Below are 23,231 nucleotides of genomic sequence, written 5' to 3' on the forward strand. Positions count from 1 at the left end.
TGTGTTATTACTATTTCTATCGCGGATATCGCCGTTGAAATTTCATCTCTACCACATTTGACTAAACTGGACGGAAGCGCTTTCACTGTCGAGAAGATATTGGGACCATGGGGCTGCCCATCACAGTTCCGAAAGGCTACGAAAGCGCTGTTGCGTTTTCTCAAGGATACCGGACTGATTCGCCGTTTGCGATGGCAAACGTGGAACTTTTACGTCGGCTGAGAGTGACTTTTCTCTCCTCCTCTCTAACTTTCCTTCCCCCTTCCCCAGTACAGGGTAGCCTGCCGGGCTCAGCCCTGGTTAACCTGCCTGCCTTTCTTCTATTCTTATTCCGACTCTCTCTCTCTCTTCAATATAATCTTGTATATGATGTTTAATCTAAACTTTCATATAGGGGTGAAGTACTCTGCTCACGGCTGTCTTGTGGCTGCTTCGCTGTGGTCCACAGTAATTGCTCACTATACACAACGGGTTTCATTACCGTTCCTTTTGACTGAATCTCGTGTTACATTTCATTCAAAGGAAAGTACAGGATAAGTCTCGTGAATGGAGCTCAAGAAATGCTTACTATTTTCATTTGCGGAGGACTTGTCGCAAGGCATACAGGGAATAAAACAAGGTGAAACAAAGTCTAGTAACTGTAACCGTGTAGGAACGATCTGCAGCAGCGTCTCCGCAAGCTTATTGTCCGTCACCCCTGTGCATACAAGTATATATTGTGCACATGTACTTGGCAAAATATTGGGCTGAAAGAATGTACGGCTATTGAACGAAGTTATCATTTTTTCGGTCTTATGGCCAAAGTTCATCCTCTTTTCACCAAACCCTGTCGGATTTTCTTTGTTTTGTTCACTTGATCGACGACACTAGTAAGCTCTGCTTTGTTCTTTGGACCCAGTTATTCTGGGATACGAGTATATGTGTATACCGGCGCACTACCATACAACAGGCAATTTCACTTCGTAAGCACTACCATACAACAGACAATCGCACTTCTTAAGAACAAAAAAGCCGTACAAAAACGGCGCTTCATTAATGCAAGCTTTATCTCTATTGACGCTTGTCGTACAAAAATATCATTTCCCATGCTCTGGCATTGTGGCCGTTGGGATACAACTTAGGCACGTGTCGTTGCATTTGGAGATATGAAATGCCTCTGTAATTTATTTTTCCTTTTTATTGAAATGATAAATAGGAGAGGTTGGCGCCTTTATGGCGGCACCGTCTACTCCTCGCTTAGCAAACGAAATCTACAATACAAAAAAAATAATAATAAAAAGGGCACGGGATGTGTCATACAGTATAGAACACAAGATGTGTGCACACGGTACAATCCAACAGCGCACGAGTCACAAATATGCAGGAGTTCGAGAGTTGTCAGCTGGCCTCTACGGTTCGAAAGTACTGTGGCTTCACAGAATCTTTTCTCTGTGTTGTATTTTCTCGCCGCGGTTGGGATCAAATGAGCAAACGGTGAAGCCAACTCACGCAGGAAAGGGTCCACGACGCGCCGGCGTTGCATTGCCGCATACTTTGGAAAGCGACTTTCCTGTTCGATTTTTGATGGCCCCCGTTCTTTGCTGCGCAGTTTTGTGCGTCGCCTTGCCAACAGCCGCACTCAAAAAACTTCTGACGCTCGGACGTTGCCCCGCTGATTTACATCCATCCCTCCCTTTCACATCCGAGCCGTGTTTTTCCAGGCGCCCGACCTCGTCCCACGATGGGGACTTTGAACCTTGCACTATATTTACAAACTGGCGTGAGAAGCACCGCGCTAGCGCTGCAGCGGTATAAAATCGCGCAGCCGCCGCGCGGCTTTGCGCATCTGCGGCGATAATTCACAAACTTGGATCGATGCCACTCACACATGTATGCAGTGGCCGTGTCGCTTGCGTAATCGAGGCTTAGCGCGCGTGGCGACATTCCTAGAGCGGACGTGACAAGGGATGCTTTTTGAAAATGTTGAAAATGACAGGTTTATAGTCACCGACTCATCACCGCACCCCCGCCTCCGCCACCGATTATCACGTACCGCTCACATCTTCCCGCGCAACTCTACCAAATACAAAAGGACATTTTTTTCATCGAACTGTGGACCATGACATAGTGAACGTATTTTCCTTCGCCGAGTTATGCAAGCCAAAGCAGCATCGGCCTTGAACCTTGGTTTGGGGGGAGAGGTGTTATCATGGCGACACACAAGCTGAAAGCTGTTACAATTTAACGACCGATGAAGAGTTATTTTTTGTCTGGCTTCGATGATCTTGCTCATATGACAAAACGATTAAACGATAGCTTTATTCTACGATCTTGTGCATGGGCTGGCTGTTGCTTACGCTGGCATAATAAATGATACACCCAAGCTTAGTACTTCTGTACTGTCTACTATCTATAACCGACGAGTGTTCCTCTATATGCGATGCCTGCTTGTCACTACTAAATGCACCACAAGGGACGCAGGTCCCTTGTTTTTCACGATTTTCAGCTTAACTTTGCGCAGCATTAAATAATTATTAAAAAACAATATCGCAGTGCGAGGCATGCATATCAGCGGAAGTTTAACGGAGCAGCTTTACGTTTTAGGGAGGTCTCGGGCCTCGATGCACTTGTGAACAATCTAAGTCAGCTCAAGCTAACTACGCGGCGCACACGAACGCACCCGAAAACGGAATCTGTCAGCACAACTCTACGATTTACTCTCGCGATGCGAGTTGCCATGACAATGTACGTTTGCGCTCCTTCATTGCGTGTTGTACGGACCAAATGCTTGTTAAAATAGAAGCGCTCGCAAGCGCACGGCGGAAGAGAGTGTTTGGGCGGCAGGACCATTTTTACGAGCTTTGAAACTCGTGGAGGGAGTTACTTTGTGCAGACCCGTGGGACGCTTTTCTTTCAGTCTGCGGGGTTTAAAGTCGTGGGACTCTGATTGGACGCTTCCTGCCGCGTGACAGAAATGGTTCTGCGTTTCACTACAGCGGGTATACGAGCGGTGGTGAATATAAATTGGTCTGCGCCATGGGAGATAACTTTGAAGGGTCTCGCACTGTAGCTTTCTGTGCTCGAAAGGAAGTTTTCATCTCAGTACAAACACCGGTTTCGCTATTCATTCGTGCCAAATGAAAGAATGCACTCACATCGGCTGCTGCCGAACAGATTGGAAGGTATTGTTGTAGTTGCTGCAGTGGCGTAGGAAGAGGTGGCACACCGAGCCCGTACTTTCCCCCCTCTCCCGCCGAATTTTTTGTCTGCCATGGGATACAGAGCACAATATGACACTCGACCACACTTACCTGCCCAGACCCCACGTCGGATCAAGGGCGTACCCCCCGAAAAAAGTTTCTGCCTACGCCACTGAGTTGTCCCCTGAGTATGGCACATACCCAATGCAGGTGATTGGCCGAGTAGTGAGTGAATTTTTTCATTATTTTCTGTATTCTGTCGTCCCAGATGCTGTAGTTAACTAATCTATTGATTCGTAGTGCCGATTATCAGCAACGAAATATTTAAATCCAGCAGAATTTAGCAAGATATTCTTTTAGATATATTGCTACGGGCCAGTACCACTGATAAGAAAGAAGCTAGTCGTTCCTCAGGCCAATCCCCCCAGTGTGGGTATGAGCCATGTGTAGAGAAAACGACAATCGTTGAGCTAGGGCTAGCTTGAGGATGTTGGATTTACGTTGCATCTGTGTTGTACTTAGGGCAGAGTGTTATACAACGCGGAGGTGTAATGATTGGAAAGTCATTATATAATGCGGAATTGTAAGAAATACTAGAATGTAGGAGGAGGGGCCTAGATCTAGTGCAACCTGCTCATTAACATGCGCGAAAAATTAGGAAGAAGAGATCCGACGGATCTCGAAACATGAATTTGTTTTGACTGGACCTGGTATCAGCTGTCACAACACATTTTCTTTTTTATATTTTCTTTAAGCCGCATGTGTTCAGCGGAGCGTCAGTACATTTTACGAAGAAGGTTCAGCTTAAATTGAGGACGACGCAGCGAGCAATGGAAAGGAAGATGGTATAGGTGTAACCCCAAGGGACAAGAAGACAGCAGAGTGGGTCAGGGAACAAACGGGTGTTAAAGGGACTGACAACCAATTTTTAGGACACCTATTTTCTTCAGCACAACGGAAAGTTAACTGGTCAGAGTGTCTAGCCACGAAATGGTAACGTAGAAAACACCGTCAAACATTTTTAACGAGAATTTTTCTACCTGCGGCGAATATTAAGTCTTATACACACTTGACAACACATGCTGCAAACAGTGAGCGCGAGAGCGGTTTGTGTTCAAGCGCGGTGGTTTACTGCGCATGCGTGCACTCCGCGCGCATGCGCCGCGGTTTGGACATGGGCCACTGGCGGCCGCGAAGGCAGCGCCGCTTCTCACCGTGCAACTCCTTTTACCTCGTAGGCAGCACAGAACAAAGCGGGGATCGATAATAATATACATACTCTAACTTTTAGGACTAATTATGGCGCGCATGACAGCATCAGACTACGTACAGCAAAGTGACCGTCTTCATAATCCTGCTTCAAGGCTCTTCCGCTAGGCTGCGCGACATACCGGTTTTTGTTACCTTTTCTACTCGCAACGCGAAAAGGATGCTGGAATCTGTCACTATATTTTATGGTCTTTTCATTTCTACCAGAATCTAATCACACGTTCTGCCCAGTTGTCGGTCCCTTTAAGGACATCTTAGTCGACAGGTGTCAAGAAGAAGAAATGGACATGGGCCGGGCACGTAGCACGTCGGCAGGATAACCGGTGGCCATTAACAGTAACTTACTGGATTCCAAGAGATGGCAAACGCGTGAGGGGGAGGCGGAAAATTAGGTGGGCAGATGAGATTATGAAGTTTGCGGGGATAATGTGGCAGCAGAAAGCACAGGACCGGGTTGGTTGGCGGAACATGGGAGAGGCCTCTGCCCTGCAGTGGACGAAGTCAGGCTGATAATGACGATGATGAGTACAGTTTCCAAAACAGCTGCGATTATAGCATTCGTTTAGTCTCTTCGGCCTTTTTACGGACGCACTGTCCTATTTTGTTCGTGCCGTGTCCGTTGAATGCGTGTTCTCGTTACACGCGGCGCTACCGGTATACTCCTAACCAATAGCTCGTAGGTAACAGGAACAGTATACGTGCTCTGACTGTGACCTCGTCTCCGATCGAAGGCCGACGCACTCATCGATAACCACGTTAAAAAAAAAAAAAACATAATGAAGGAAGGAAGCTGACCGCGCTTCAGGGGCCGCTCGTGATCTCTTACAAAGCGCACGGGCTCTCTGCATTCCTGATTGATGTCAAGGTGGACAGCACTGGAGACATATTGCTTAAAGCAGTACTGACACAAATTTTAGAAATGTTTCTTTTGTTGCTGTATATAAGAACACTGGTGCCGAGAGCTTTAAAAAAGAGTATCATGGTGCCTCGGAACTCATGGAATAAGTTTTTAATACCGCTACCTAAAAAAAAAAATTCAAAAAGCACTTACGTGCTTGCGCTTCGAACTCTTTAAAATGTACTGACAAAAAAAAAAAGAAAAACACGTGCGGTTTCGATATCGAGGATGCGGTTTCACAGTGGCCGCCTCCTAGTGAAATCCGTGAGCAATACCCATCATTCATTCCCACGACATATAAGTTGGACGATCTCAACGCCAGAGTTTTTCCTTTAACAAGTCTTCGTATAGGTGTACACTTCGGTTCGCGGATGGCGCCTTGGCGGCTGCTGCGGGCCCCCGGTAGCAGGCAGCTCGCGCGGCGTGCCGAGCGTTGTTGCCCGGTGGCCGCGGTCGGAGGCCGTGGAGGCTCTCGTTTTAGATCCACGTGGGCGGAGGGAGCCGGGACGTAAACGAGGCTGGCCTCGCTCCTGCTGCTGCTGTTGCTCTTAGCGAGGCCCCCCTCCTCCTCGCTTCCTCCAAACGAGGTGCCAAGTTACGAGGCCTCGCGCAGTGCCGTCGAAACGTGCGCTTTCCTGCAAGGATTCGAACCGTACTGCTATGTGGTCGCTGAGCTACGGAAATGACGGGTGGTATTGCGAAGACAGTTAGGGATAAAAGTTCATGGAGAGTACCTTCGATTCACCGATGACATTGCCTTGATGAGTAACTCGGGCGCCGAATTGCAAATCATGATTACTGTATTGTACAGGGAAAGCATAACGGTATAGGCCTGAAGATTAATATGCAGAAACCTAATGTTCAACAATATCGGAAGAGGACAACGCTTTGCGACTGGTAGCGAGGCGCTGGAAGTGGTAAAGGAATACGTGTACTTAGGAAAGGTAGCGACCGCGGAGCCGAACTAAGAGATTTAAAGAACTAGAAGAATAAGAATGGGATGGAGCGCATTTGGCAGACATTCTCAAATCATGAGTGTTTACCACCATCCCTCAGGAGAAATGTATATAACAGCTCAGGCCCGTAGCCAGGAATTTTTTTCGGGGGGAGGGGGGGGGGGGCACTTGCTGAAAATCTTGACTATTTGAGAGAAACACCTATTTTCAGTATTTATTTTTGGTAGAAACACCCACTTCACCAAAATTTCGGGAAGGGGGCTGGACCCTAGCCCCTCCCCCCCTCCCCTGGCCACCGGCCTGTAAAATCTGCATTTTACCAGTACTTGCTTACGGAGCAGAAACCTTGAGGCTCACGAACAGGGTGCAACATAAATTGAAAACGACGCAGCCATCCATGGAAAGAAAAATTGTAGGTGTAACTTTAAGGAACAAGAAGAGAGTAGTGTGGTTAAGGGACATCTTAGTCGAAATCAAAACAAAGAAAGGGCATGGGTAAGGCATGTAGTGGGAAGCCAAGACAACCGTTGGTCATTAAGAGTAACAGACTGGATTCAAAGGGAAGGCAAGAGCGCCAGGGGGAGGCAGAAGGTTGGGTAAGCAGATGAGAATTAAGAAGTTTGCTGTGATAACGTGGCCACAGCAAGCGCAGGTCCGAGTTCGTTGGAGAAACACGGGAGAGGCCTTTGCCCTGCAGTGGGCGTAGTCAGGCTGCTCCTGCTGACGACGATGAACTCTTTGCTAAATGGTGGACAACCTTGGCTTGCACTGGCTAATGTTGGCTGACAGTTGGCTAAATATTGGCCACTGTTGGCTAACATCGTCTCTATTCAATCTCAGTTCAACGATGCAGTTGTCTACGTGTCTAGTAGTCTGCGAAAATGAAAGGTCAAGTTTAGTGTTCGTTCATGGCTTCCGGCGTGCGACCGTGTCGCATGCCCAAAACGCGCATACATGTGCAACACTTTGATATCGGGTTCGGCCGCCCCATTGTGCACTACCCACCGTTTTTCTCGATCCGAGCTGGAGACGGGCTTTGACAGCGGCACACTTGAGTGCAAAACAAGCCGGTCGAATGTCCCAGACATCATTGTTACCAGAGCAGTAGCTGTTAATGGAACACGCAGCGTTGCCGCGTTCACTGTCCTCATTAGAACAGCCACGGAAGCAGTTTTGCTATTCCCGCGCACTCGATGTCAAGCGTATGTATACTCACTCCTATCCATGAACGTATGTGCAACTGCACTGTACTGCTGCCAGTTTCGATGTCACGTGATACGTGGAGGGTGCGCAAGGGGTAAGTGTACGATAAGTTTTCGGGGCCCTTCGCCATTGAAGCGAGAAAGTCATGGTTGCGTGCTTTACACAAACATCGCTAATATAAACTGTCCTCGGCTGTGCGGTGACAAGGGCGACGACATAGCGATGTTTGTGTTCGCGTGCTCGCCGCTATCGCCAGGGCTTGCACTGACGTCACCGCGGCCGCTGACCCGGCGAATCACACGCAACGAAGGTACTGCAGGCTTCGCGTTTGAACGGACTACCAATTTCCGGCTTTGCTCTTCCGGCGCTATGACGGCTCCGAAGGTTTCACCAATATGGCGACCGTGACGTCATGTACAAGCCGTAGTATTACATGGCGTTGCTTTCTTTTCACCACAACCCGGAGTCTCTGGAAACCTAAGCATGTTGTAGCATGGAAAACGACAAGGTTGCTCTCGTTGCATGATATGTATATAATTCTTTCTTTCCTCGAAAGAGATCAAAGAAGCTAAAGTGATGGTGCTATAATGCGAGGGAAGGTGGCTTAGCAGCTATTGCATTGCGCTGCCTAAGCACGAGAGCCCGGGTTCAATTCCCGTCCACGGCCAGCGAATTCCGATAGGAAATCGCCTGTGTATTTTGATTAAGGTGCGCGTAAATGAACACAGGTGGTCAAAGTTAATTCGTGTTCTCGCACTACCGCGTGCCTCATAATCTTAATGTGGTTTTGGCACAAAGAACCCCGGAATATATTTAATTAATTTGGTTCGTGAGCGCGTATTTGCGTGCGACAAAAAGTAAGCCTTACAACCAAATGAAGCCTTACGTTATACGAGAACAGAGAGAGAACTGTTCTCTGGTTTATTTCGCTCACTTTGCATGGACAGAGACAGGGCTAGCTATTAACCTGCAGATATACGAACAAGAAGACGTTGTAATCTTCGGTTTTATTGGGCTTTTAGAAGCGGTTACGTCGATACCCGTCTTATTAAGCAGGCGAAACGGCTTCATAAAGTCGAGAGGTTGACTTGAGCACAGAAGCGACGAAAAAGAGGCGACCAAGTAACGATCGAATCGTGAAACAAAATCCGCACGCGTTGGCTATAAAAGCAGGCGTACTTCGGCAGTTGAACGAGTTTGCGGTCCGTCTTTCTTCTTCTTTAACTTCCCCTCGCTCCTTTCCGCCATATTCGCCCTGTCGCTATAAAAGCGCCGCGGCCATCTTACACCAGCGGCCGACGTCGACAGCGTTCTCTAAAGAAACGAGCTGGCCTGACCTTGGCCGTTCGACCTGAGAGAAGAGCTAGCTCAACTTTTTCCTTTGTGCGGCAGTACGTCCATGGACACCAATCGGCCCCGCCAACGCGTACCGGGTCTATAGTAATACACCATGTCGGACCTCTCGCACAATACATCATTGAGGTCACTCAAAAATACCCACGTAATTTCGATGTGCAAGAGCCTTATCGTGCACCGTGTTTGTGTGTGTGTTGCCGGCACCCCCGGCCACCAAACTGCCCGCTTTCGTATATACCGTAAAACGGCGCACACAATACGAGCTCTCGTTCCGGATCGTCGCCGTTACGTTTGCTCTTCTCGCATACTGTGTCCGGGTATTGAGGCTATGAAGGATGTATAAGTCGTTTTGTTGGTCTTTTTTGACATTGTCGAGAGAGAGAGAGAGAGAGAGAGAGAGAGAGATGGGTTAGGGAAAAGCAGCCGAGTTAAATAGGCTGAGCCCGGTTGGCTACCCTGCACTAGAATAAGGCAAGAGGCAGATAGATGATGATGATGAAGATGAGGAGAAGGAGGGGGATGTGTTTATATGATTTATGTTCTATCTAACTAAGACCACGCGACGCTATATGAAAGTATGGATCGCCTCAGACAGTATTCTCCCCGACTGATGAGGAAGCGCCGCCGAAGGTTTAGTAGCGTATGTATAGGGCCAGCCATCCTTTCTTATCTGAAAGACTCAGCCGGCTCAGGTACATAGACACTGACCAGCTGACCCGGGCCTGTAAGCATCTGTACTACTCCACAGATCGTATGCATATTTGGTGCGACGGAGTATGTGCAGAGGATGCCAAGTTACCCATCGCATGTAATGATAGGGCCTGTGTTGTGTACTCGAAATTTTACGGTACCTCGTGGAATGGCGCTCATTTTTTTCGCGCTGCATTACAGAGGCGGAATCATCCGCGAACGGGCCAAACGGTGGAAGTCAGCTCACTGCATGCAGCGCAAGCCCGAATGAGCGATAAGAGAAGCGAAAGAGGCAGTGTTGTTTTCTCCCGCCACACACACACACACTCATACAGGCTGCTACGGTGGTGTTGTCCAGATTGCTAACGCCCCTGCGTACACTGCTATATGCGTATACGTACAATGCGATCTCCCAGATGCTACGTCTTCGCCGCTTGTATTGCGGCGCGTAATGACGCCTCGCGCTTGCCGCGGTGGTCATTTTTAGCCTATCGCGCGCGCGTAGGAGAGACGCCTTGCATGGCCAGGCGCGACCGTGAAAGGCGAGAAGAAAGGCACTTCATCAGCGTCCTCCGCCGGCGCCCGAACGAGGGCGACGAGGCGGGTTTCCGCGTCGCCGCGTTCGCTCGCTCGTTCCTCGGCATGGCACGCAGCCCCGTCGAGCTGGGCAAAAGCTCGGCCGCCTTGAACTGCTGCGTGGACTTGGCGGACGCGAACGTCGTGTCAGCTCGAGAATACGCGTGACCCGCGGACACGTTGTCTTGTGATCATTCATTCATTAATTTGTGACAGTGTTCACGAGCAGTCGAGGCCTTCGTTATGGTGCAGTGCAAAACGAAAAACAAGGTAAAGAGTAATGAAGCAGGAGAAAGGAGAACTGTAGCATAGTTCTAGGAAGCTTAACGTGTGATCTCCACTTGAAAGTAAATGCAGAAATCATTCAAACAGAGGAGCAGGATGTTGTAGGTTGCCGGCGGATCTAACCTCTCGAGATATGCAGGCAGTTGCACCGGCCGGTTTCCTCCTTTCAGGTTAGGTTGAAAACATCATTTTTTATATAGCTAAATGTATAGCTAAAGGTAAAAGCGCGAAAATCGGGCAAAATATTTTGGTGAGTTCGAGCGTGTGTCATGTGCTGCAGCCTGCCGATATCGTCGAAACAAAAGTCTACGTATATTGCATCGATTGTAATTACAGTCTATGCAGTACGGTCTATGTTAAGTTGCTTTGCAGTGAGTGGTATAGCCTCCGCGGCCGGAAACGGAAACGATGAGAAAGAAACGTGTATAATAAACAAACACGTCACCCATATAGCCTTGTGGCTATGGGTCCAGATAGTTGTCTCGTTTTTATTTTATGCGAAAGTAAGCACATTCATCAATAAAATAAAAAGGGTTACTCATCGATGAAGAGCAGTAACCGGTGTCCAACGGGAGCAAACATCTCTTTACATGCATTTAATAACATCTGCCCCGCTGTGACATAATGCACAAGAGTACCGATACGTGTTTAAATATATCAGTCTTTCTTGTGTTTCTGTGTTTGGTCGACAAGCATCATACGTCGACTTTTTGTCGCGACGCGGAAAGATAGCATCTACGGACGAACAAACAGTTAAGACAGAAGTTTAAGGGAACATTTCGTTCAATCTCCGTGGTTGTGTTTCTTTGTTTGGTTTTGCCTTCCGCGTTCACGTACGAGCTTCAACTCTCAGTTTTAGTCGTGTTCTCTGTTTCTTTCTATGTCAAGCATATCTGGATAAATGCGTCACCGAGACAGTATATGCTGTGCCGCCGTCTATACTGTGCGAACGTAAAAAGCTGATGCCCATGGCACGTGCTCTGCGTACCTCTCTGCGTAAAGGGCACTTTCTTTCACGGCGGTGTCAGTGACAGGCTCTGACGTTAAAATCTGCGTGCTCCCCGATTATAGCAACCCTGAATATATGCCTCACACCCCCGCCTACGTTTGAAGCTCGAGGAATCGGTTACATAAGAACACAGTTGCACATTATCGTGCCAGAATAGCTCGTCCAAAATGCCGGAGCGAGCTTTTTTTGGCCGTTGCCAGGATGAAAAAGAGAATAGGGTATATATATACATTCATCACACGCCGAACGGGAGCACCAGCAAAAATGCTTATTCTTGGACGTATTCACGCATCCGTCTTCGCAGGTTCTCGCATGCTGCGTGGCAAGAGGCGACGCTGTTTCGTAACTTCTTTTGAAGGGACAACGGTATCACGTGAATGCGGAAAAGCTCGACATAGGCCCCTTGACATTGACACGGGTAGTGCTGAGTCCCTGGCCTTGCCGCCTTCGAAACATCAGATATATATATATATATATATATATATATATATATATATATATATATATATATATATATATATATATATATATATATATATATATATATATATATATATATATATATATATATATATATATATCATACACACGCTGTGTCATTCATGTATCTCTGTCGCGTTGTTTCGTCTGAGGCGCTGAGTAGGCGCGTTGTGGTATACGTACCACATGCGCTTTCTCCTTGTCGCGCGGATGAGGTTTCGTGCTGAGCCACATTGCCGTTGGTGCGGCCGGGAAGGTCTGCCTCACTGCGCCCAGTCAGATCAGCACAGGGCGAAGCACGGCCACGTCCCGATCGCCGCGGCGTTTCCTTACTTTGTCTCCTCGCGGTGTGTGCAAGGTGCTCGGCGCATTGGGGCGTAGGCTGCTGCATGCATCGGCCGCTCCGAAATGTGCCCTCCCGTCGAGAGCCCTGCTTGAGCGCTTATTCAAAACGGACCGGGCACGTCTTCCATCGGTGCTGTACTTTACGAGGCCACCCCCACCCCTGGCCGAGCTGATAGACGGTGCCAGACACAATGGAAATGGGTCCGGAGACCCCTCCCTCCCTGGTGCGGCCGATTGCCCGCGCAGTGACTTGCGTGCTCGCTCGCGGCGAGCTCGTTCATCGGGCTCAACGGCCCTGCCGAAAGCGCGCACGCGTGTTTCGAGGATGAGCCGACTCATAAGTCTGGATTATAAAGGATAGAGAGGCACACGGCACCGTTGTGCGAACCAGGGCCATGGCCGCCTGAAGGCGATCTCTCTTGTGTTTCTTTGAACTCCATCCGCGCAAGAAGTCTCAGCGAGTACATTGTCCGCGTACATTAGCCGGCCGCCATATGAGAAACGATTATGTAGCACGTGCATTCGTGCAGAAAACGGGTTCAATACCATTGGCGCGACTCGCGGTGCATGTAGTACCTGCCCAGGCACAGACTACACGTACCAGGCAGCAGCTCCATTGCGAGCGAACGGGCACGTTGGGCAGGTCCGCCCACCTCTTCATAGAATGTTCAGGCTTGAAGATGCTGTCTGTGCTCAGGGTCGAATTAAATCATGAGAAGTTTAACCTCCTTCAGACGATTACCATCGGCTGCTCGATAACCTATTTCCTGCTAGTGAACGGGCTTGCATAAATATGCAAGTTACGGCCGATGGAAGTTACTAAAGCTATTCGTAATGCAGTCAGCTACAACGGCTTTCTCTTGCTTTGTGCGTGCGCAGTAATTCACCGGATTTGTGTAAAGCATATGCGTGTAGATGGGCCAACTTATGTATTTTATGGAAAGTTGCACTTTCGGGACAAAGCCCTCTTATATAAGCTGAGAGTGTGGTCTGTGTTGATGCGCGAACGATTATATCGTCAAGAACGTGTGGACAGTCCGTGAAGTACGGCTTGTGGCTTCTGTACATTTCTACACCTTATGCATTTGTACACCCTATACTCTTGTACACCCTATACACTTGTACAGCTTATACACCTTGTACACACTTTTACTTCTTATTTTAGAATGTCCCGCATTCGTTATGCAGCGGGCATTGCCCATTAAGGAGTATGGACTTATTTTTTTGTTTATTAAGTGTGTTTAAGTAGAGGTTGGTGCCTATACATGGCTCCGGCTACTCATCTTCCCTTACTTATTGTACTTGATTGTGCGACCCTTCATTGCCTTTTTCCGGGAGGGTGCGCTGCTCAGCGTGACCAGACACCTAGAGCCCTACTAACTTTCATGAACAAAACCGATTCGGCCTCGCGTTCATCGACATTTTTCCATGTTACTATACTTATGAAGAACGTGTTGGTCGAGTTGGTGCTTTTTAAGAGACATAATGCAGCGCTAAAACACAATCACTAGGAAGAGGAACACGTCGTCTTGTGTTCCTCTTCTTAGTGATTGTGTTTTAGCGCTGCATTATGTCTCTTACTGCTTATGTTTGTCCCCGTCTGTGTGACTTCTTTACTTTCCTAGTTTCTTTCTCCTTTCTTTCGTCCTATCTTCCCTTCCTCTATGTTCCCCATTCCCGAAGGAGTAGGCAGGCATTGTGCCCCTCTAGGTGGCAGTTGTCAGCATGCTACCTCCCTCTTTACTCTGCGTCATTGTGTGTTTGTGTATACAACGTAGTTCAGCGCAAAAAACAGGCAACAGACGAGCGAGAGGACAAGGACACAGCGCATTCTTCCAACTAAAGTTTATTCATCGAGGCTGAGGAAATTAAACGGTCTGGGGACGCATGCGTAAGCATGCCTTCCTTGCATCTTTCTGACAAAGAGCTTTTGTTTTTGGCGAGTAATGGGAAGGGGGGCGGTGTTGGCACACGTGTGTGACTTATCGGCACTTTTCTTCTTTTCACCTTTCGGTTTTTACTTCCTGTTTTTTTTCTTTTATCTTTTCTTGCTTTCCCTGTGTGTATATATACATGCGTCGCAATCCAATAAACTTTAGTTGGAAGAATGCGCTGTGTCCTTGTCCTCTCGCTCGTCTGTTGCCTGTTTTTTGCGCTGAACTACGTTATGACTGACTCGTTCCAACTCGCCCAACAAGCAACGTTGTGTATACAAATCAAATGACAATAATAATGCCGGCTGAGGAGGAATTCGGAATAGTGTGCTCGACTGTATAAAATTTTGTGGCCTTCTTATTACTTTTTTATTGCATATTTCGTCTGCTAAGCGAGAAGCAGCAGCCGGTGCCACCATAAACCTCTCCGTCATTTCAAATAATAAAATAATAATAAATCGGAAGAGTGCGCATGCTCTTTTAGTAGGAATTGTATTTTGTGTTACACTAGCATTAAAATTTACGTTAAATTTATCTTGGTTCTTAGATGTTTGTCAAGCTTCGTCAACCCCTGCGGGAAAGCACGAGTTCTCCATTACGTGAAACTGTTTCACCGACACACGTTCGCATACAAGCTACTCTGCATGAGATGCTTCCAGAAAGTAAAAAAAAAAAAAGTGTGCGCAAAGCTTGCAATGTTGAAATCACGTAAAGAATCACCGAAACCTGTACGAGTGCAAGAAAACAAAAACTGTAACAATAAAAAAAATTGTTCATAAGAGCAAATCTCAGCCATTCCGGATGCTGGACGTGTCACAAGCGAAAGGGCCGACCAATCACAAAGCACACTTATTCCCTGCTACGCGGCGGTCGTCACAAAACTGTCCTGGCACCGTGTGTAGTCTTCACCATCGCGTTCCACTATTCGCCCCTGTCCGCTTCGCGAACCGGTTTATATAGGCCTGCGTAAGTAACCAGCACTCACGCCCCTGTTAACCTTGTCTTCGTGAGATCTAACTCGATAACTCATTAAGAATAAAAAAGAAAAAAAAAACAGCCTTAAAAGGCATACCGGTGCATTACACGCATAATGTAATGGCAGATATCGAGATATCGGGTGGCTACCGCTATAAGCGCTGATATTTTGTTCCCGTTTTATTCGGCACACCAATAAAATGGGGAGGGAGGGGGGATTTAATATTGCCACGTATTAACAGCCGTTTGCACGCGTCCCCGCCTCTCAATTGATTTATCTCGCTATAAAACGCTCCCGAATAAATAAATAACGACCTATCCCGAGCCGCGGACTATGTAGTCCTCTGTCACACCTGCGGAATGTTTTTGCGACCGCCCCAACCGTTCGCTTTGATGGTCGGAGAGTATGTATACACATTGCGTGAAGCGTGGTACTTTTGACGCCGGTTCATGCTCGCCGCGAGGCCTAATTACCGTAAAGCGTATCCTGCGCCCTGGCATTAGCGAAACGGAGACCTACGTTATGCGCGTAATAATTGTGTAATGTGCTCCCGTACTCGCGGGCTAATAACGCGCGCGTCTTGTTTGGCGTTACAAGCGAATCGTCCCATTATGCGTGCGACCGCGGTCGTGGATAATAAAGCCGCCTTGGAACCTATTTTGAGGCGGTGATCTTTAATAATGAATGCGCAGAGAGGTTTAATGTGATCGTGTGGGCCTGTTCTTGTGATCATTTATGCGGATGTCTTTGATCGTGATGATCTTTAGATCGAAATAAAAAAAAAATCGCTAACGGCAAGCACGAACGTGCGCGCACGCACGCATATAAAGGGTTGGAACAATCCCACGAATGAAACAAACGAACAAACATTGAATTTGACCGCGGAATAGTGATTGAATGAGTTTGGCTGCAAAATTTGGCTGTGAAGGCTGCAGGCAGCCGTTCAGGATCGCCGTAACAAGACATAATTATCGGAACCGGTCGGCATGCACTGCAGACTGGGCAAGTTGGTGCATCATAATCTCGTCTTGCTTCAGCGCAGCTATGTTTGAGCATGAAGGAAATAGACAATAACAACAAAGAAGGAAACCTTTCTTTGCACTTGTCTCTTTCCATCAGGCTCAAACTGAGCTACCTTATATAGCAAAACGGGAACCGATCGGCCAATGGCTAAATGCACTTATACGAAACAAATAAAAGTAAAAGCTTTGTGTATTCAGCCCCACATTCGCAACACTTTTCTTTCTAAGTGCACTTCGCCATTGGCCGACCGCATGGCCTAATAAAATGAAATTCGAAAGCAGCGCTAGGACGGGACACAGAATAGGGGCGACAGCAGGACAGGGCGCTGACTAACAACAACGAGTTGTTTTCGACGTAGCGGAATATATAGCGTCTGAAAAAAAAAAAAAAAACGATTTGAAGACAAGCACTCAATTATACATGACAAGGCACATGCGTGAAAATTACAGTCGCCGATGTAGATAATTGTGCTCTTTCTCTTAGCAAGTCTATAAAGAATTCTTGCTTGTATGATGAGTCATTGCGCGTGTAAATTAACAGTGTGCTTAGCATCTGCTTAGCATCTTCTCAGCAGCTAGCTGAAATGCTCTCGTATACGAACAATTATACTGTAAGAGATTGTGAATTCGTGTTAAGATTCGCGGCTCCGCGCTCGTGATCTCTCGGCATTCAATAGAAGAATATGTTTTGACATGGCTCGAGGAGTATATAACAGAAGAATATTCGGTAGGCATCATTACCGTCTCCGTTATAGGAACACACTGATTTCATTGAGTTCGTAATGGCTGTTTACTGCCGCATTCAACATCATCATGGCCGGCATCTGCTCTTACAAACAGTCGTGGTTCAAGATCTCCCCCCCCCCCTTTTCTCTCTCTGTGCGTGCCTGTGTAAACGTTCCCCTTCTCCCACTCCGCCGCATCCATATGCTGCAAGAGCAGGCGTATTCAGCACGACACGCTCAATGGCCCAGCCTTCAAATATTCACTTCACTGTCATAATTTTCTTAATTATATAAGTTTTATGCACTTTTAGTGCGCAGGATTTTAGGCCCCTATACAGCCACCTTACACTATTTTTGATCACTCCTTAACTGTTGTCTTGGCGGAATTCGGCCATCACTGGCTCTTGCGCCACTAACCGCCACTTATCAGCCTTCAAGTATTCATGCTTCAACACTTGTTTCCTTGCAGTAATACACTAATTCTTATCCGAATCTTGCTTTCATGCACTGTCTCTTCCCAAGTGACTTCAGCTCGCAATGCCCTGGCTGCGGGGGAACGTGCGATTTAGAGCACATGCTTTGGCGGTGCCCCTCGTTACGTGGGGATAAGGACCTCACAGAGCAGAAATGGAGCTCGGCCCTCAAGAGCTCGGAATATCAGCAACAACTTTGGGCTGTCCAGAGAGCCTGCGATGCGGCGGTTAGGCTAGGTCTAACTGTCCCCACGTGGGAGCGGCCCGCGGTGTCACCCTAAGGGGTGGCACTTCTCCGGATCTTTAAATAAAGTTCTTCGTACCGTAACACACGTTTCAAAGCGTGGTATGCCTCAGTATTCGTGTATTCAGTTCTGTTTACGCCATAATAAATATTTGATGCCGCTCCTACCGTAACTCTATTTTTTTTAGAGATTACCAACGTTCTTTTTCAATTACGACGCCATGTTTTCATTTGCTCGACTGTAAATTTTACCGTGAACATTCCATATTGTCCACGTTAAGCGTCTTCAGGGACCCAGTCAAGCATGCCTGGAGCAACTTTTAACCCTGAAGCCCATCCAGGTATTTCTGCTCAAACAAAACTTCGAACTCTTTTTTTTTTTTTTTTGAGCTGCGTTCCATGCGGTGCCCGCCGCCGGTGCACCGACGGCCATTTGAAGAGGTACAGCTGAGGGAAGAAGGTCGAGCTAAGGCTCAGCTAAGGCGTGTTGTAAACAGAGGGGTCCCCAGACAGTGACACGAACCGGGTGTTGCTGCTACAGCCGCGGGGCGCAGGAAGTTTGTGGAGGGGTGGGGTAGCGTAGGAGAGGGTTATAACGGGGTGTTGACGCCGGTACGAGCGCTCGGAGCACAGCGCTCGCATGCTCGCTCGTCGCGGTAACGATGACGGCGCGGGGCTTTCCACGGAGGCGCAAGAGGAGGATGGGTCTTTCTCTCTCTCTCGCTCGCTCGCCAGCGGGCGGCGCAGCGATCGAAGAGCGGGATTCGGGCCAGCGCTGGCTTGGAGCACCTGCTGCTGCTGGTAGTGGCGGAGTCGCACCTTTCTATTTAAGAACTGCGGCGCGTGCGCGCTTGCGCGCCCCGTGCGCCGTCGCTGTTCCAGTGGTCCCGAAGCCAGGACCGCAAGCGCCCTCACCCTCTCTCTCTCGAACGACGATGGCGGTGTCGACTATACGTTTTTTCCCGTTGTATCCATGTTCTTCTCTGTCAGGCGGCACGATCACAAACGCGTGAATTGTTGAGCCACCACCTTTCTCTCTTAGAGTTGCTGTATATGCTCCCGGAGACTATTCGGTAACTCACTCGTTCACACCCACGCTCAATCCAGAACGCCTTTCTCCCGCCTTGGCTGCATGGCAGATATACGGTAATCGAAACACTGTTGCGATGCTCCAGTTGGCGGCCACTGAAGCGCAACAGTGCTGGGATTACCGTAGCCAGACAGCGACGGGATTAGCAACAACTTGTAGGTTTGGGCGAGTCAGTTCATGATGCGAAAACTAGAAGCAGCGCGAAAAAAAAAACGACGACAAAAATAGGAACACACACAACAGGACTAGCGCTGAACTGCCAACTGAATGTTTATTGAAGAATCACCACTTATAGCTATGCCACCAAAAACGCCTTGTCACACAAAAAACGCCACAAAAAACCAACGATTGCGGACATGCGTATTGCTAAACTAACAGGTGTTTATCGAGAAAAGATCTCTCATGAGTAGTTAAACTAAGTGACGCCGCGCTGACACACTTAACTCCAGCTTTATTGATAAAATAAGCTTCCACGATTTCTCTTTCTTTTTTGGATTTTCCAAACGTCAAAAAACTAGTTTGCCCGAACTTGGGTGTGCATGCGCATTTTTTACAGTGCGAGGCTAGATGGCTGCCATAGCCATTTTTGACATTGTTCTTATGTTGCCTGGCTCTATCATTAAAGCATTGCCCAGTTTGTCCGATGTACACTCTCCCACAACTCAGTGGTATCTCATAAACAACATCAGAGGTGCACTTGGTGAACTTCGTTTCATGGTTAGTAGTACATATCATTTGTTTTCGATCTTTCATAGCATTACACAGCGTTGAAAGTTTACGAGGAGCAGAAAATACGAGGTTGACTTGGTGCCTGTTGGCCACTTTCTTCAGGTTATGCGATAACCTGTGCACATATGGTATCACATGAAACGGTCTCTTGTCTTTTTCTTGCTCATCAGTTTTTCTTCCTGAACGTTTCAATCTTTGTAGCAAAGTTTCACTCACAGCTGTGATGACGGAAGTAGGGTAACCGAATGATTTAAGTCTTTCGGTCTGATGCATTAGGCTAGCCTTCATTAGGTGCTCACATGATTTGTTAATTGCACTTTGTACACAGGTGATGGCGATTCCCCTTTCTACAAGCTTGGAATGGGCACTATCATACGGAAGGCGTTTTTGGTGGCATAGCTATAAGTGGTGATTCTTCAATAAACATTCAGTTGGCAGTTCAGCGCTAGTCCTGTTGTGTGTGTTCCTATTTTTGTCGTCGTTTTTTTCGCGCTGCTTCTAGTTTTAGCAACGGGATGTGTCGCTTGGTATAGCGTGACTCGCACGACAGTTGAGTACCGCTACACACACACATACGCACACACGCGCGCGCACGGCAAAATGAGTGCTTTTAATTTTGTCCTAAGAACATTCATTGCGTATGCGCGAAGGAGATAAGGGTATTCCAAGCAACTTATATTTAATATTCGTGCGTGGGTATAATTTTTCACGCGCATATCAATTACAAAGCAGGGGATGCATCAGTAACATTCAGAAATAAAGAGCGTGGTCCTGCGCAAAACCTGAGTGTTTTGAACGAAACGCTAACGTTTCTCTCACAGAAACATAACAGTCGTAAATGTGTCACGTCCCCCCCCCCCCCCCCTTTGTATCACTTAGAGCTGTAAGGGCTTTTTTTTTTTTGCAATAATTACTAGAGGGAACGCTACGGCTGGTATTCACACCTCGTTTGTCGGCTTGTGTACTCCTGTTAAGCGTGAATATACCCCAAAAGCTCGGTGTCTTCGATGGCTCGGGTATACTTACTTCCGGTGCAATATTGCACTGATTTCTCAGTCAGACGCGCTTCCTTCCGCGCCACTGTAGAGATGTTTGTTAACTATGTGAGCGAGCAGGCCATTCGCAAAACGCCACGGTTGTTGTCAGAGTTTTTGCAGTCAGACTGAGCGCAGCTTGAACGACCATTGTTACGCGCAGACAGCTTTGTTGTCTGGACATTCACGCACGAGAGCAGCCGTAAACAAAAGAGATATCCATTAAAAAGATGCACGTCGAGATAGCTACGTTATTGAGCGTACATTTTTGGGCGCCGCCCCATGGCTTACGCATGCACTTTGTTGAACAGTTTTTGAAAGTGCCCTGCTGTGCTCATTGTTTAGTAGGATACCTTCGATGCACTTATCAGCATGAAGACGTGCACTCAGTCATTTGCAGCAAGACCTCCATATGTATTTACTTCTAACTTGAAATTTGTATTTCAAGTTCATGGGAATAAACTTGAAAATGATATCGGAACAACGGCCCATGGCCCACGCGTACCAGTCATACGCCCGATAGACGACGACAGTGTACGTACTGTCTTCTATAAAATGTCATTGGCGGCCGCATCATGGAACGTGTGCATACGCGAGGCAAGCCGGGAGACGCGCGACTTTTCACCTCCATTTTGTACGCACACCCACCTGTATACTTCAGTGCGAATGCGCGCCTAACCGGTTTTTGCCAAGGCTGTTATAGTTAACTGTAGATCCGCTTTTCTTGTTTAGTTGTCACGTAAAGACAGAAAGAAAGAGAATAAAAGAAACTTGCCCCAGATCGCCGCACGACAGCCTGCATACATCCGCGAGCGTCTTTTGAGCTGTCATTGACAAGTATTTTGGGGAGACAGATTCAGCGGGGCCGTCATGACGACACTCCGTCCTGTTTGCGTTGGATGCGATGGCGTGTGACCCTTAGAGGGTATACGGGGAGGCAGGGTGGCCGGAGGGCGTTATACTTTGATTGCTAGCAAGAGAAGAGAGTTGAAGGGCCGTCTAAACCATTTTGCCTCCAGCCAGTGCACGACCGAGTTTTTTTTCCCTTTCATTTTTCTTCTGCCGCGCCGTCCGTCCGTCAGTGCCAAGTGTAAGCGCCGCATCTGTTATGAGAGTCGGCTTCGCGCGAGACTTTTCTTTCCGCGCGTCCGATCGCCGTATAGACGTTCGTCACGTTAAGAGAATTGACGGGACGCGTCATCTCCGCACAATTCGACACGGGAGGCCGCGCGTGTCGATTCCAACTCACGACGCACCGAGCTAACGTTACGCGCGCGAGTCGGAACGCATTGCTCCCTTTTAACGAGCGCTGGTGGCCGCGTGCAAACCGCGTCGAATTGTGTGTCCTCGACGTCCGGGCTTGTAGCGTTAAAGCAGTTGAGCAAGGCGGCAACCGATAAAGCGTATAGGAAGAGGATGATCAAGGGGGAGTCGCTTTCTTTCTTTCTTTACCCTTACTCCTTACCCTTCTTCTTGTCCTGCGTTATTCGACAAGACAATAGCGGCAGTAGCAAGTCGTAGAAGGTTTGCTAGGAAATAAATACGACTTTTTTAGCGCAATGCAACGCAAGGACAAAAAGGGAGGGACACAACGCGTTCGTGTCCCTCTCCAAAATTTGTCCTTGCGTTGCTTTGCGCTAAAGAAGTTGTGCATTACATCTTATCAACAAGGCCGAATTTCTGCCATTGCTAGGAAAGCTTCGCATTAAGCTCTAGTTGAGCGCGGCGATCGACGCGGAAAATAAGTTGGAAATACGCTCCATGTAGTTGCCCGCCGTCGTGGCACTCGATATTTGCGGGCGAGAGCAGAGCGTGATGCCGCGGGAGGCCCCACGTCTTGGCGGAAGCCTCGTCTGCCGCGCCGTGTAGACTGGAGCGACGCTTTCTTCTCCCGTCTGTAAGGTTCGTGGACACGGAAGGGTTGTCCCCGCATCTCCGCAGACGCCGCCGCCACCGCGAAAAACTGGTTTCCGCGCTGCCCACGTCGACGTTGCAGCGGCGGCGGCCGGCACGGTTACGCGGGCAAGAAAGCATCATCATCATCCCTTTTACCTGCTTCGACCGAGGGCGCTCGGAGGAAGCGGTCGCCCGCGAAGCCCGGGAATTTTAATCCCTTAAAGCGGCGAGCAAGGCAGCCGGTACCGCGCGTTTCCTGTTGAAAGGATTTCCAGTCACAGCTGACCTTTCACTGACTCTACTCGCTGCGCGTGGATCACTTGTATAGTTGCGCGTGCAGTGGGCGTTAGCGGTCGAAGCGAAACCGGTAATGACGTAAACAGGGTGTCTACGTATGAAACCTTGGGCACCTTGCCTTCAATGCATGGCATATTCCGTGATGTATTACGTCTCTGCGTTAGCGCTACGTTTTCTTCTAAACCCCAGATTTAATGATTGTACGTGTTTTACGTCCCAAAACCACGATATGATTATGAAAGACGCCGTAGTGGAGCGCTTTGGAAATTTCGACCAACTGGGCTTAACGTGCACCTAAATCTAAGCACACGGGCCTTTGGCATTTTGCCGCCATTGAAATGCGGTCGCCGCGCCTATAGGATTCGATCCCGCGACCTTCGGGTCAGCAGTAAACCACCATGACCACATGACCACCGCGGTGGGTTAAACCTCAGATGTAATATCCATATCGTAAGATTGCGGACATGTTCATCACGTATTCGCGATAGGTATGCGAACAGTCATGTCAGACGTACACAAAGTTATGCGCTATCACTTTGCCGTATGCAATGGGCCATACTTGCTG

The 23,231-nt window shown here is 48.2% G+C and overlaps 1 protein-coding gene across 1 annotated transcript in view; it reads left to right on the forward strand.

The window, feature by feature from the left end:
• Window positions 1-23,231, forward strand: part of LOC119382618 (rho guanine nucleotide exchange factor 17) — a 128,450-nt gene that overhangs the window by 22,979 nt on the left and 82,240 nt on the right. The window lies entirely within an intron of this gene.

The sequence above is a fragment of the Rhipicephalus sanguineus genome, chromosome 2 (assembly GCF_013339695.2).
Source record: "Rhipicephalus sanguineus isolate Rsan-2018 chromosome 2, BIME_Rsan_1.4, whole genome shotgun sequence".
In the NCBI taxonomy this organism is placed as follows: domain Eukaryota; kingdom Metazoa; phylum Arthropoda; class Arachnida; order Ixodida; family Ixodidae; genus Rhipicephalus; species Rhipicephalus sanguineus.